The sequence below is a fragment of the Lolium perenne genome, chromosome 2 (genome assembly GCF_019359855.2).
Source record: "Lolium perenne isolate Kyuss_39 chromosome 2, Kyuss_2.0, whole genome shotgun sequence".
NCBI lineage: Eukaryota > Viridiplantae > Streptophyta > Magnoliopsida > Poales > Poaceae > Lolium > Lolium perenne.
In genome coordinates, this window is record NC_067245.2 from 70893674 (window position 1) to 70903801 (window position 10128).

A 10128-nucleotide genomic window follows, 5' to 3' on the forward strand; every position below is an offset into this window, starting at 1 on the left:
AATTGCTCTCTTCGATTCCCACTGTAGATAAGATCACAGCCATCAATCTTCCTTACCCCGTCGGGATGACAATAGTACATCAAGTTGAGGTGATAGTTCCGGGACTTCACCGTGGTCGCCAGACTTGCCGATGAGGTTCTCACGAACAGCTTGGCAAGTACCGGATAGGAGTAGTACATCCCAGAGATAGTGGGAGGTCCAGGCGAAGGGTTCGCAGGATAGCAGAAAGAGATGTCACCCCTAGTAAGCCTGGACCGTGAATGAATCTTGTACCCTGGATCACTGTCATCACCACAACCCATGGCTGCACGGAACTGAGAGTAGGAGCATGAGTACTTCGTCTTGCCGGTCATCCAGGTGAGGGTGCGGTCCTCATCATCATGGAAGAAGACGGTGCAGTGAAACTGACGGACAAGGAGGGGACAAAAGGTAGGATCATCTTGGGTATCATCAGGCTTGAGGCACACAAGGTCATACAATCCCAGATTCTTCAAGGTTTGAACCACAAAACGGTACTTTGTGGCTTCATACAAGACAAGCTCGTCAGGGTTGATGGCCTTGGGTGATACAATATTACCATGCTTCATATACTCATGAGAATCATAGAAACCCTCCCAGAGGGCTGCTTGTGTGTTGGTCCAGAAGGCCTTGTCCGCACGAGTGTAAGTTGGCTTCTCAAAGCGATACGGATTCACTGTCCTCCATTCCTGCCACTCAAGATGGTTTGCAGCCCCAACATTGATGGTTGGCACTACCTCATCATCCTCTTGGGCAACATGCTTATCCTTGTGCTTGGTAGCAACAGACTTGGTTCTACCCCGAGCTGAGCTGCCAATGTCAGTGCCTTGATGAGCTTGAGGTGGTGCGCGACTACTAGAACGGCGGGGAGGGTCAACAGTCCTTCCTCGCTTGGCAACATTGCCACGGTTGTTCTCACCACTCCAACTATCTGTGAATGAGAAAAATAGAGCATGGATAGCAGTGGGGTAAGTGTACATGTCATTAGTAAGAGGGAAGCCAAAAGAGCATAGCATATATCCAAGTGTAGTGATGAAATTGTCTGGCGAGGCAACCCGGCGCACAGGCCGGTCAAACCGGGCAGCAGACCGGACAGGCCGGTTTGCGCCCGGTCGACCGGGCCATGCACCGGGCCGGCCGGTCGAGCGGCCGGTCGACCGGGCGTGAAACCGGGTCTGTCGAGTTGTGATGTTGTGCCCAGATTTTCTACCACAAAACCATGCAAAAGCTCATAAACTTGAATATAGACTATAGCAATATAGTGGAGAAGTGCATTGTGGTGTGAGACACTCTAAAGGCATGAGGACTTTACAAACCCTAACCCTAACCCTAAGTTTTTCTCAACTTTCCTCAACATGTGGCAATGGGAGAGGGAAAGCAAGAAGGAGAGGGAATAGAAGGGAGATTTACCCGATGACATTGTCCTTGGTGCCCAAGTGAGCAAGAAGGACACGTGAAGAGGGCTTGAGGGCCAAATCCCCAAGATCTCCCAAACGAACTCGAGAAGGACCAAATCCTTCGGTGAAGAAGCTTGAGAGACCCCGATCTACGGTTGGGTGAAGTTTGGGGAGGAACTAGCGGTGGGAAGGACCTAGGCTGTGGTGGAGATGGTCAGGGCGCCGGCCATGGAGGTTGGAGGTTGAGGAACAATGGGGAAGATGACCCCAAGGGGTATCCCTTCCCCAATATATAGGAGGCCGCGCGACCGGTCAGGAGTCCGGTCAGACCGGGCTGGTGACCGGCTGACCCGGCCTGCACTCCGCTGCCGCCCGGTCAACCGGACCATCCGGTCAGGGACCCGGTCCAACCGGGCCAGGGACCGGCCAGCCCAGAATTGTCTAATTTTGCCTCGTTTTTGCCCCTATGCTTTGTGTAAATGCGTGTGAGAGCTCAAATGATGACATGTACATATAGATAGATAGATAGATGATGATGAGATGAGCATAGACATGGGGTTGGAAACACAAAGTTCTCTAGGCATACTCATTGGAGAGAAAATCCAAACAAGATGTGAATAGCAACAATGGGCATGATTCGAAGTGTATATCAAGAATCATAAGTCATTTTGGAAATGATGCTCGCAATAAGATCATTGGGCCTTATATAGTCAAATCAATTTGTAATGAAGGCTCAATGAGGGGCGGGGGATTACTCCCCCTATGTGAAAGCGCAAATGTCATGTGACCGCGAAGAGACATGCTTGGGTCCATATAATGACATTGGGTCTATTTATGTTGCACACATAGGTATGCATCATACCAAGACATGGTGAAAGATCGAGATGTCGCCTAGAGGGGGGGGTGAATAGGCAATTACAAACTCTTGCGGATTTGTCTTGTAAGAATGCGGAATTAAACTATCGTTTAGTTTACAAGCACAAACCCTAAATATGCTAAGCTCAACTAAGTGTAACAATAGCAACTAGAGCTAAGCTAGATAGGCACAAGATATATGTAGGACAAGTGATAGCAAGATATATGTACTTCAAGCACGATGGCTATCACAAGGAAAGAGAGCTCGGGTATAGAAATAACCGAGGCACGCGGAGACAAGTATGTATTCCCGTGTTCCCTTGCTTTGCAACAAGGTACGTCACATTTGGAGGAGTGGAGGTCCCACGAAGGATTCCCCGCGCCACGAAGGCTCACCCTATTCTCCGAACCACACCCACGAAGGATCGTGTCCCTTTCCTTATGGTTAGCTTTTCCTCCGCTCCGGAGATGGCAAGCTCCACAACCACTTCACAAGCTCCACGAAGGAGAAGCCCGGGCCTCTTCACAATCTTCTTGAAGAGATCACTGGAGCACCAATCACCAAGCCAACTAGGAGGTCACCCTCCAAGAGTAACAAGCTCACGGTCTCTCACTCGAACAAATCGTGGTGGAGAGCTCAACACTATGCAATGATGCAAAGCAAGAACACCGGAGGTGTTCAAGTCCTTCACACTCAAATCCCACCAAAGCAACGAATGCTAGGATGAGATTGGAGAGAAAGAACAAGGGGGAAAGTCAACCAAAGACTCCAAGATCTAGATCCCAAGAGATTCCCTCACTTAGAGAAGAAATGGTTTGGTGGAAGTGTAGATCTAGATCTCCTCTCTCAAATCCTCAAATATGAGCAAGAATGGTTGGAGGAATCAAGGGGGAGAGCAAGTTCTTCAAATAGCAACAATGGAGGTGAGAGAATGGTAAGAACTACTTGCTCAAGGTGGAAGAAGGGGCTATTTATAGCTAGGGAGCAAATATAACTGTTGGGGGAAAAACCAGAGAAAGAGACAAGAAAAACGGGCAGAAAAGTCGGCCCAGCCGGCCTGGCAGCCGGCTGACCAGATCTGTGGCCGGACTGGCCGGTGCAGGATCCGGCCCAGCCGGACCAATGACCGGGCAGAGCAGCCCGCGCAGACGGCGACGGATAGGCGAGGAGCGCGCGGGCGTGTGGGCGCGTGGGCCACGCGGGGCGGAGGCGGCCCAGCTGGGCGCCCGTCGGGCCGGAGGAGGCGCCGGGCAGGCCGGAGCCGGACCGGGCCCAAGGCGGTCCACAGCCTGCGGGAGCGGCAGCCGAGGCGGCCCGGTGCGCGATCCGGTCAGGCCGGGGAGGTGGCCAGGCCAGGCCGGCGCGTGGGCCGGTGGCCGCCCGGTCGACCGGGTGGGCCGGCGTGAGGGCCGGCAGGCCGGGCGGTGATACGTCCAAAACGTATCTACTTTCCCGAACACTTTTGCTATTGTTTTGCCTCTAATTTGTGTATTTTGGATACAACTAACACGGACTAACGCTGTTTTTAGCAGAACTGTTCTGGTGTCTCGTTTTTGTGCAGAAATCCAACTTTCGGGAAAATCCTCGGAATTTATGCAGAAGGCCCTATTTTCCCGAATCACCGACGTGAGCCAGAAGGACAATTAAGGTGGAGGCCCGAGGGCCCCACACCATAAGGCGGCGCGGCCTAGGGGGGCCCGCGCGGCCCTATGGTGTGGCCCCCTCGGCCGGCCTCCGACGCCCTCCTTCGGACTATTTATCGGCCTCGACCTAAAAACGCACGGGGAGAAGTCGAAGTCACCGGAAACCCTCCAGAACGCCGCCACATCGCGAAACTCCGTCGCGGGAGCCAGAAGTCTCCGTTCTGGCACTCCGCCGGGACGGGGAATTGGAGGAGATCATCGCCATCATCACCGCCAACGCCTCTACATCAACCAGCCATGTTTCCCCCATCCATGTGTGAGTAATTCCCCCGCTGTAGGCCGAAGGGGATGGTAGGGATTGGATGAGATTGGTCATGTAATAGCATAAGATTGTTAGGGTATAGTGCCTAGTGTCCGTAATTGGTACTTTGATGATATTGTTGCAACTTGTTATGCTTAATGCTTGTCACTAGGGCTCGAGTGCCATGATCTCAGATCTGAACATGTTATTGTTTCATCATGATATTCATTGTTTATTGATCTTACCTGCAAGTTGTATACACATGTCACTGTCCGGAACCAATGGCCCCGAAGTGACAGAAATCGGGACAACCGGAGGGGATGGTAGTGATGTGAGGATCACATGTGTTCACGGAGTGTTAATGCTTTGCTCCGGTACTCTATTAAAAGGAGTACCTTAATATCCAGTAGTTTCCCTTGAGGCCCGGCTGCCACCGGCTGGTAGGACAAAAGATGTTGTGCAAGTTTCTCATTGCGAGCACGCACGACTATATATGGAACACATGCCTATTGATTGCTTTGTACTTGGACACCATTTTATTATTATCTGCAAATGCCCTGCTATGATTGTTACATGAGTTTCTCTCATCCATGCAACGCCCGTCATCCGTCCCCGTGCCTACAGTATTTTAATCCTGCTGTTTACTAAAATCACTACTGTTGTCTTTGTTACTCTGCTGCTGTTATTTCACTACTGCTATTGCTATAAAACTATTACTACTGATAAACCCTTGCGAGCAAGTCTGTTTCCAGGTGCAGCTGAATTGACAACTCCGCTGTTAAGGCTTCCAAGTGTTCTTTGTCTCCCCTTGTGTCGAATCAATAAATTGGGTTTTACTTCCCTCGAAGACTGTTGCGATCCCCTATACTTGTGGGTCATCAAGACTATTTTCTGGCGCTGTTGCCGGGGAGCATAGCTTTATTTGGAAGTTCACTTGGATTAATATTGTTCGCTGCAAATTCTCCATCATGGGTAAACCTCGCGATTCTAAAGTCGCCATATTACCATCCACTACAAGAAAAGGTACAATTCTGAGTACCTCCGCTACACTTGATTCACCATCTGTGATTGATAAACTTGTTTCACCGCCACATGCTTCACATGCGGGTACTTCTGCTGAATCTGAAAACTCTCATAATATTGATAATATTTCTGCTGTGCTTGATGATAGTGGTTCATTGGAATCCTTTCTAGATGCTACAATTGCTAGGTCTAGACAAATTGAAAATGCTGAAACTCCTAATGCTACTACACCTGTTAATTCACCTGAACTTGATTATTTTAGTGATGATCCTGATGAAGATTATGTGGAGCTTAATGATGATTTTATTGAAAAATGCAATGCTACTACTGATGCAAGAAAAATTAAAAAGTTGCTTGCAGAACATGCTGTTAGATATAAACTGTCTCCTGATCCTAAGTTTGCCACAGCTCCTATAAACATTAAGGATAAAGATTATGATTTTTCTCTTGATCTATCTCATATAGCTATTGTTGAGAAAACACCCTTTTGTGGTACTGAAAAAGAAAGTGCTGTTGAACACATGATTGAGTTATCTACTCTAAGTAGCTTGTTTTCTGATGATGTCAAGATGCGTACTTACTTTGTTGCTAAAATCTTTCCATTCTCATTAAAGGATGACGCTAAAACTTGGTATAATAGTTTGCCACCTAATTCTATTAAAAGTCCAAAAGAATTGCTTGATGTTTTCTTCCGTAAATACTTTCCTGCTAGTGCTCAATATATTACTTTGCAGAGAATCTATAATTTTGACCAGGGAGATGGAGAGAAATTGCCTGAGGCTTGGGCGAGATTTTGCTCTCTTATTAGAGCTTGGCCTGACCATGATTTGGAAAAGCATGATTTACTTGATATATTTTATAGTGGACTAACCATTGAGTCTAGGGCATACCTGGATAGTTGTGCTGGTTGTGTTTTCAGGAAAAGAACTCCAGATGACGCTGAAGAATTATTGGCTAAAATAGGCCGGAATCATGATGATTGGACTACGCCTGAACCAACTCCAACGCCAATATTGAAGAAGAGGGGTATGATTAAATTAAATGATGAAGATATGAGGGAAGCCAAGAAGTCTCTCAAGGAGAAAGGTATTAAATCTGAAGATGTGAAGAATCTTCCTCCCATAGAAGATATATGTGAGATAATTCCCCCTTCATCCATGATTGAGGTAAACTCCCTTCAACGCTTTACTAGGGAAGATATTCCGTATTCGAAACCTCCTGCACAATGCTTAGATGAGTTTGATAATTATATTGTTAAGCAAGAAAATTTTAATATGAGAGTAGAGAATCATTTAATGGAAAATTCTCGAGCTATTAGTGAATTGCATGATATTGTAGAAAGAACCTCCAATGATGTTAAGATGCTTGTTAAACATTTTCATATGGTTCAAACTCAAATTGATCAACTCACTAAAGTGCAAAATGACTTGTTGGGGAATAATTCTAAAGAGAAACATGCTTATGAAGTAACAACTAGAGGTGGTGTCTCTACCCAGGATCCTCTATATCCTGAAGGGCATCCCAAAAGAATTGAACAAGATTCTCAACGCATTGAACTTAGTGCTCCTTCTAAGAAGAAAAAGAAGAAGAAACATAAAAATGTTGTAGAATCCTCTGAACCTGCTAATGATCCTAATAGTATTTCTATTTACGATGCTGAAACCGAAAGTGGTAATGAACATGATAAAGATAATGATAAGAATGATGCTTCTGATAAAGAAGAGGTTGAAGAAGAACCTGAAAAGCATGCTAAAAATAAAAAGTACACTAAAGAAGATTTTATTGCTGAGAAACATGGTAATGAAAGAGAACCTTGGGTTCAAAAGCAAATGCCTTTTCCTGCTAAGAAACTGAAATCAAAGGAAGAAGAACACTATAATAAATTTTGTGATTGGATGAAACCTTTATTCTTGCAAATCCCTTTGGTGATGCTATTAAATTGCCTCCTTATTCAAAGTATATGAAAGATATTGTTACTAACAAAAGGAAAATTCCTAATGAGGAAATTTCCACTATGCTTGCTAATTACTCTTTCAATGGCAAAGTTCCAAAGAAGTTGGGCGACCCAGGTATACCTACTATTCCTTGTTCTATTAAGAATAATTATGTTAAAACTGCTCTATGTGACTTGGGAGCCGGTGTTAGTGTTATGCCTTTTTCTCTTTATAAGAGACTTTACTTAGATAAGTTGATACCTACTGATATATCTTTGCAAATGGCTGATAAATCTACTGCTATTCCTGTTGGTATATGTGAGGATGTTCCTGTTCAAGTTACTACTAACTGCTTGATATTAACTGATTTTGTTGTGTTGGAAATGCCTGAAGATGATAATATGTCTATTATTCTTGGGAGACCTTTTCTTAACACCGCAGGGGCTGTTATTGATTGCAATAAAGGAAAGGTTACTTTCAATGTTGATGATAGGGAGCATACCGTTTATTTTCCCAAGAGGATTGAGAAAGCGTGTGGAGTTAATACTATTTCTAATGTGAGAACTATCAAAGTGGGAACTATTGATTGTCCTATATATGAGCCTAAAGAAGAATATCAAACCCTCGTGATTGGATCCATATCAATACAATTCAAGGTAACATGATTGATTTGAGGTTTATTTCTTCTTATGCTATGTAAAATTTATTTGGTGGCAAGACCTGATCAACCTTGTTAACAAATACTTTTTATATGCATAGAGGAGGTAAACAACATCTCTTTCTTCCTCCACTTGCTCTAGTTGCTGTAGCACTTTTAATTTGCAAAGTTCCTTAGTTAGTTGGAGATTTCAAAAAATTTCCTGGCCAGTAATAATAAACTAAATACCCAGAAATGTGCATTTTTCAAAGTTTTCAAAAATTCACAAAAATTATACCGTTGGTCCTATTTTTCGACGAGGCATCTGGGAGCACCAGAGGATGACCTGTGGGGTGCCACAGGGTGCCACACCACAGGCCGGCGCGGCCAAGGAGGGGGGCGCGCCACCCTGTGGTGTGGGCCCCTCCTTGCCCCACTATCTCATCTCTTTCTCCCAGCACCTTCTCTCTCCCGAAAAAACTGGTACCAGCTTTCTCTCACTCGCGTTTTTGCTCAAGAGCTCAGGATTTTTCGATCTCTTTGCTCAGCCCAGATTTCTGTCTGAAATTTGGCACATTTGCTCTCCGAGATGAAGAAGTTCAACTTTGGAGAGTTGTTCAAGAAAGGAACAACCAGCACCGGGAGGCCTTCTAGGGCCGCCACCCAGCTTAGGCGATCGTACAATGAGGATATCATCGCGCCTAGCTTCGCGCCCGAAGAGGACAACGGGGCTCCTAATGCTTCATTTTTTCCATGCTATGATTTTCTGAGAAATGCAGGGATATTGGATGATTTCTTCACCCTTGTCAATAGGGCGGCTTAACCACCTACTTGGAAGACGAAAGAGAGCAATACTATATGCTCACCAAAATTTTCGTCGAGAGTTTCAGGTTCAACAACACGCAATACGAGCCGACAGTTGCATTCAAGATCTATGGTAATCCTGTTACTATGGAATTGGAAGATTTTTGTCGTGCATTGGATATTGCCCCTGTAGGTACAACAAGTAGGATTGATGACAACCCCCGGGACTTGTTGGAGCTCTATCGAGGGATTACCGATGATGATTGTCGCACCATTCAGCGTGGCAAGATAAGGAACATTCAAATCCCCGCCATTAAGTATTTTGCATATTACATTGCTACTAGCATTCTTGGTAGGGAGAACACTAGCAATATTTCTAGTTACCATCTTGCTTTCTTGAATATTGCACTTACTGGTCGGACATCTTATCACCTTGGTTCTCTTATTGCTCGCCGCCTGTCTAATAGGGGGCCTATTTTTGGAGGAACTATTGCACTGCACGTTTTAACATATTTAAGACTTCCTCTTGATCCTAATGATGTGCCATTGACCCCTAGGAGACTCGATATTGTTGCTATGAAGAGTCATCATTTTGTTACCACTGATTCTACTTTAGATAATATGGTCTGTAGAATGTTGTTTGCTGACGGGGATGAGAAGGAAATCCCTCTTCCCCAACCAGGTTTGTTCAGTATTGACATGCAATCATGGTCGTGCACTAAGGAGGAGGTGGATGAACATATGAAGATACAAGACTTCCACCAGCAGCATGACTCCGAGGACGTCGAGGCCTCCCACGACTACACCGTCACGTATCCGGGTGCTTCCTCTAGCACATGCCCGGAATATGATCCATCTTCGTCATACTACGGAGATACTACCTCATGGTCTCGATGGGATTGAACTCCACTTAGGCCAAAAGCCTAAGCTTGGGGGGAGGTATACCGGCATCACTCATTCTTTGCATATTATGATTGCTGGATACTTGTACATACTTGTTTAGTCTCTTTGAGTGGTTTTCTAATGAGAGGGAGATGATATTTGGGGAAGTGCTGCCTGAAAACAGATTCTGGACTGTTACTAGAAAAATTCGTGCGCACAGCCAGAACGTTATTTTGAGCTTCCAATTTTTGTGCAGGTTCCCCAGGTTGTATCTAACTTTCATTAGTTGAACACTTTTCGAGCTGAGCAACGTAAGATTTTTGTAAAAATCGATTTCTGTACTGCTGTCAGGTTTTGGCAGATTTCTGCCATCTCGCTTTTCTGTGTTTCTTCTAGTTTGCTATTTCTTGTTTTTGCTTTGTTTCCTTTCCAAAACACAAAAAGACCAAAAATATTTCTGTTGTTTCTCTTCACCATTTGTTTGCTTTGGTTTCTTGCATTTGTTTCGCTTTATTTGCTATTGTTAGTTTGCTACAAGAAAACCCAAAAAGATTTTGCTTTGTTTGCTTGTTTCCTTTTGTTCTTGTCTCTAATTCGAAAACACCAAAAATATTTGCTGTTCTTCTTTGGTTT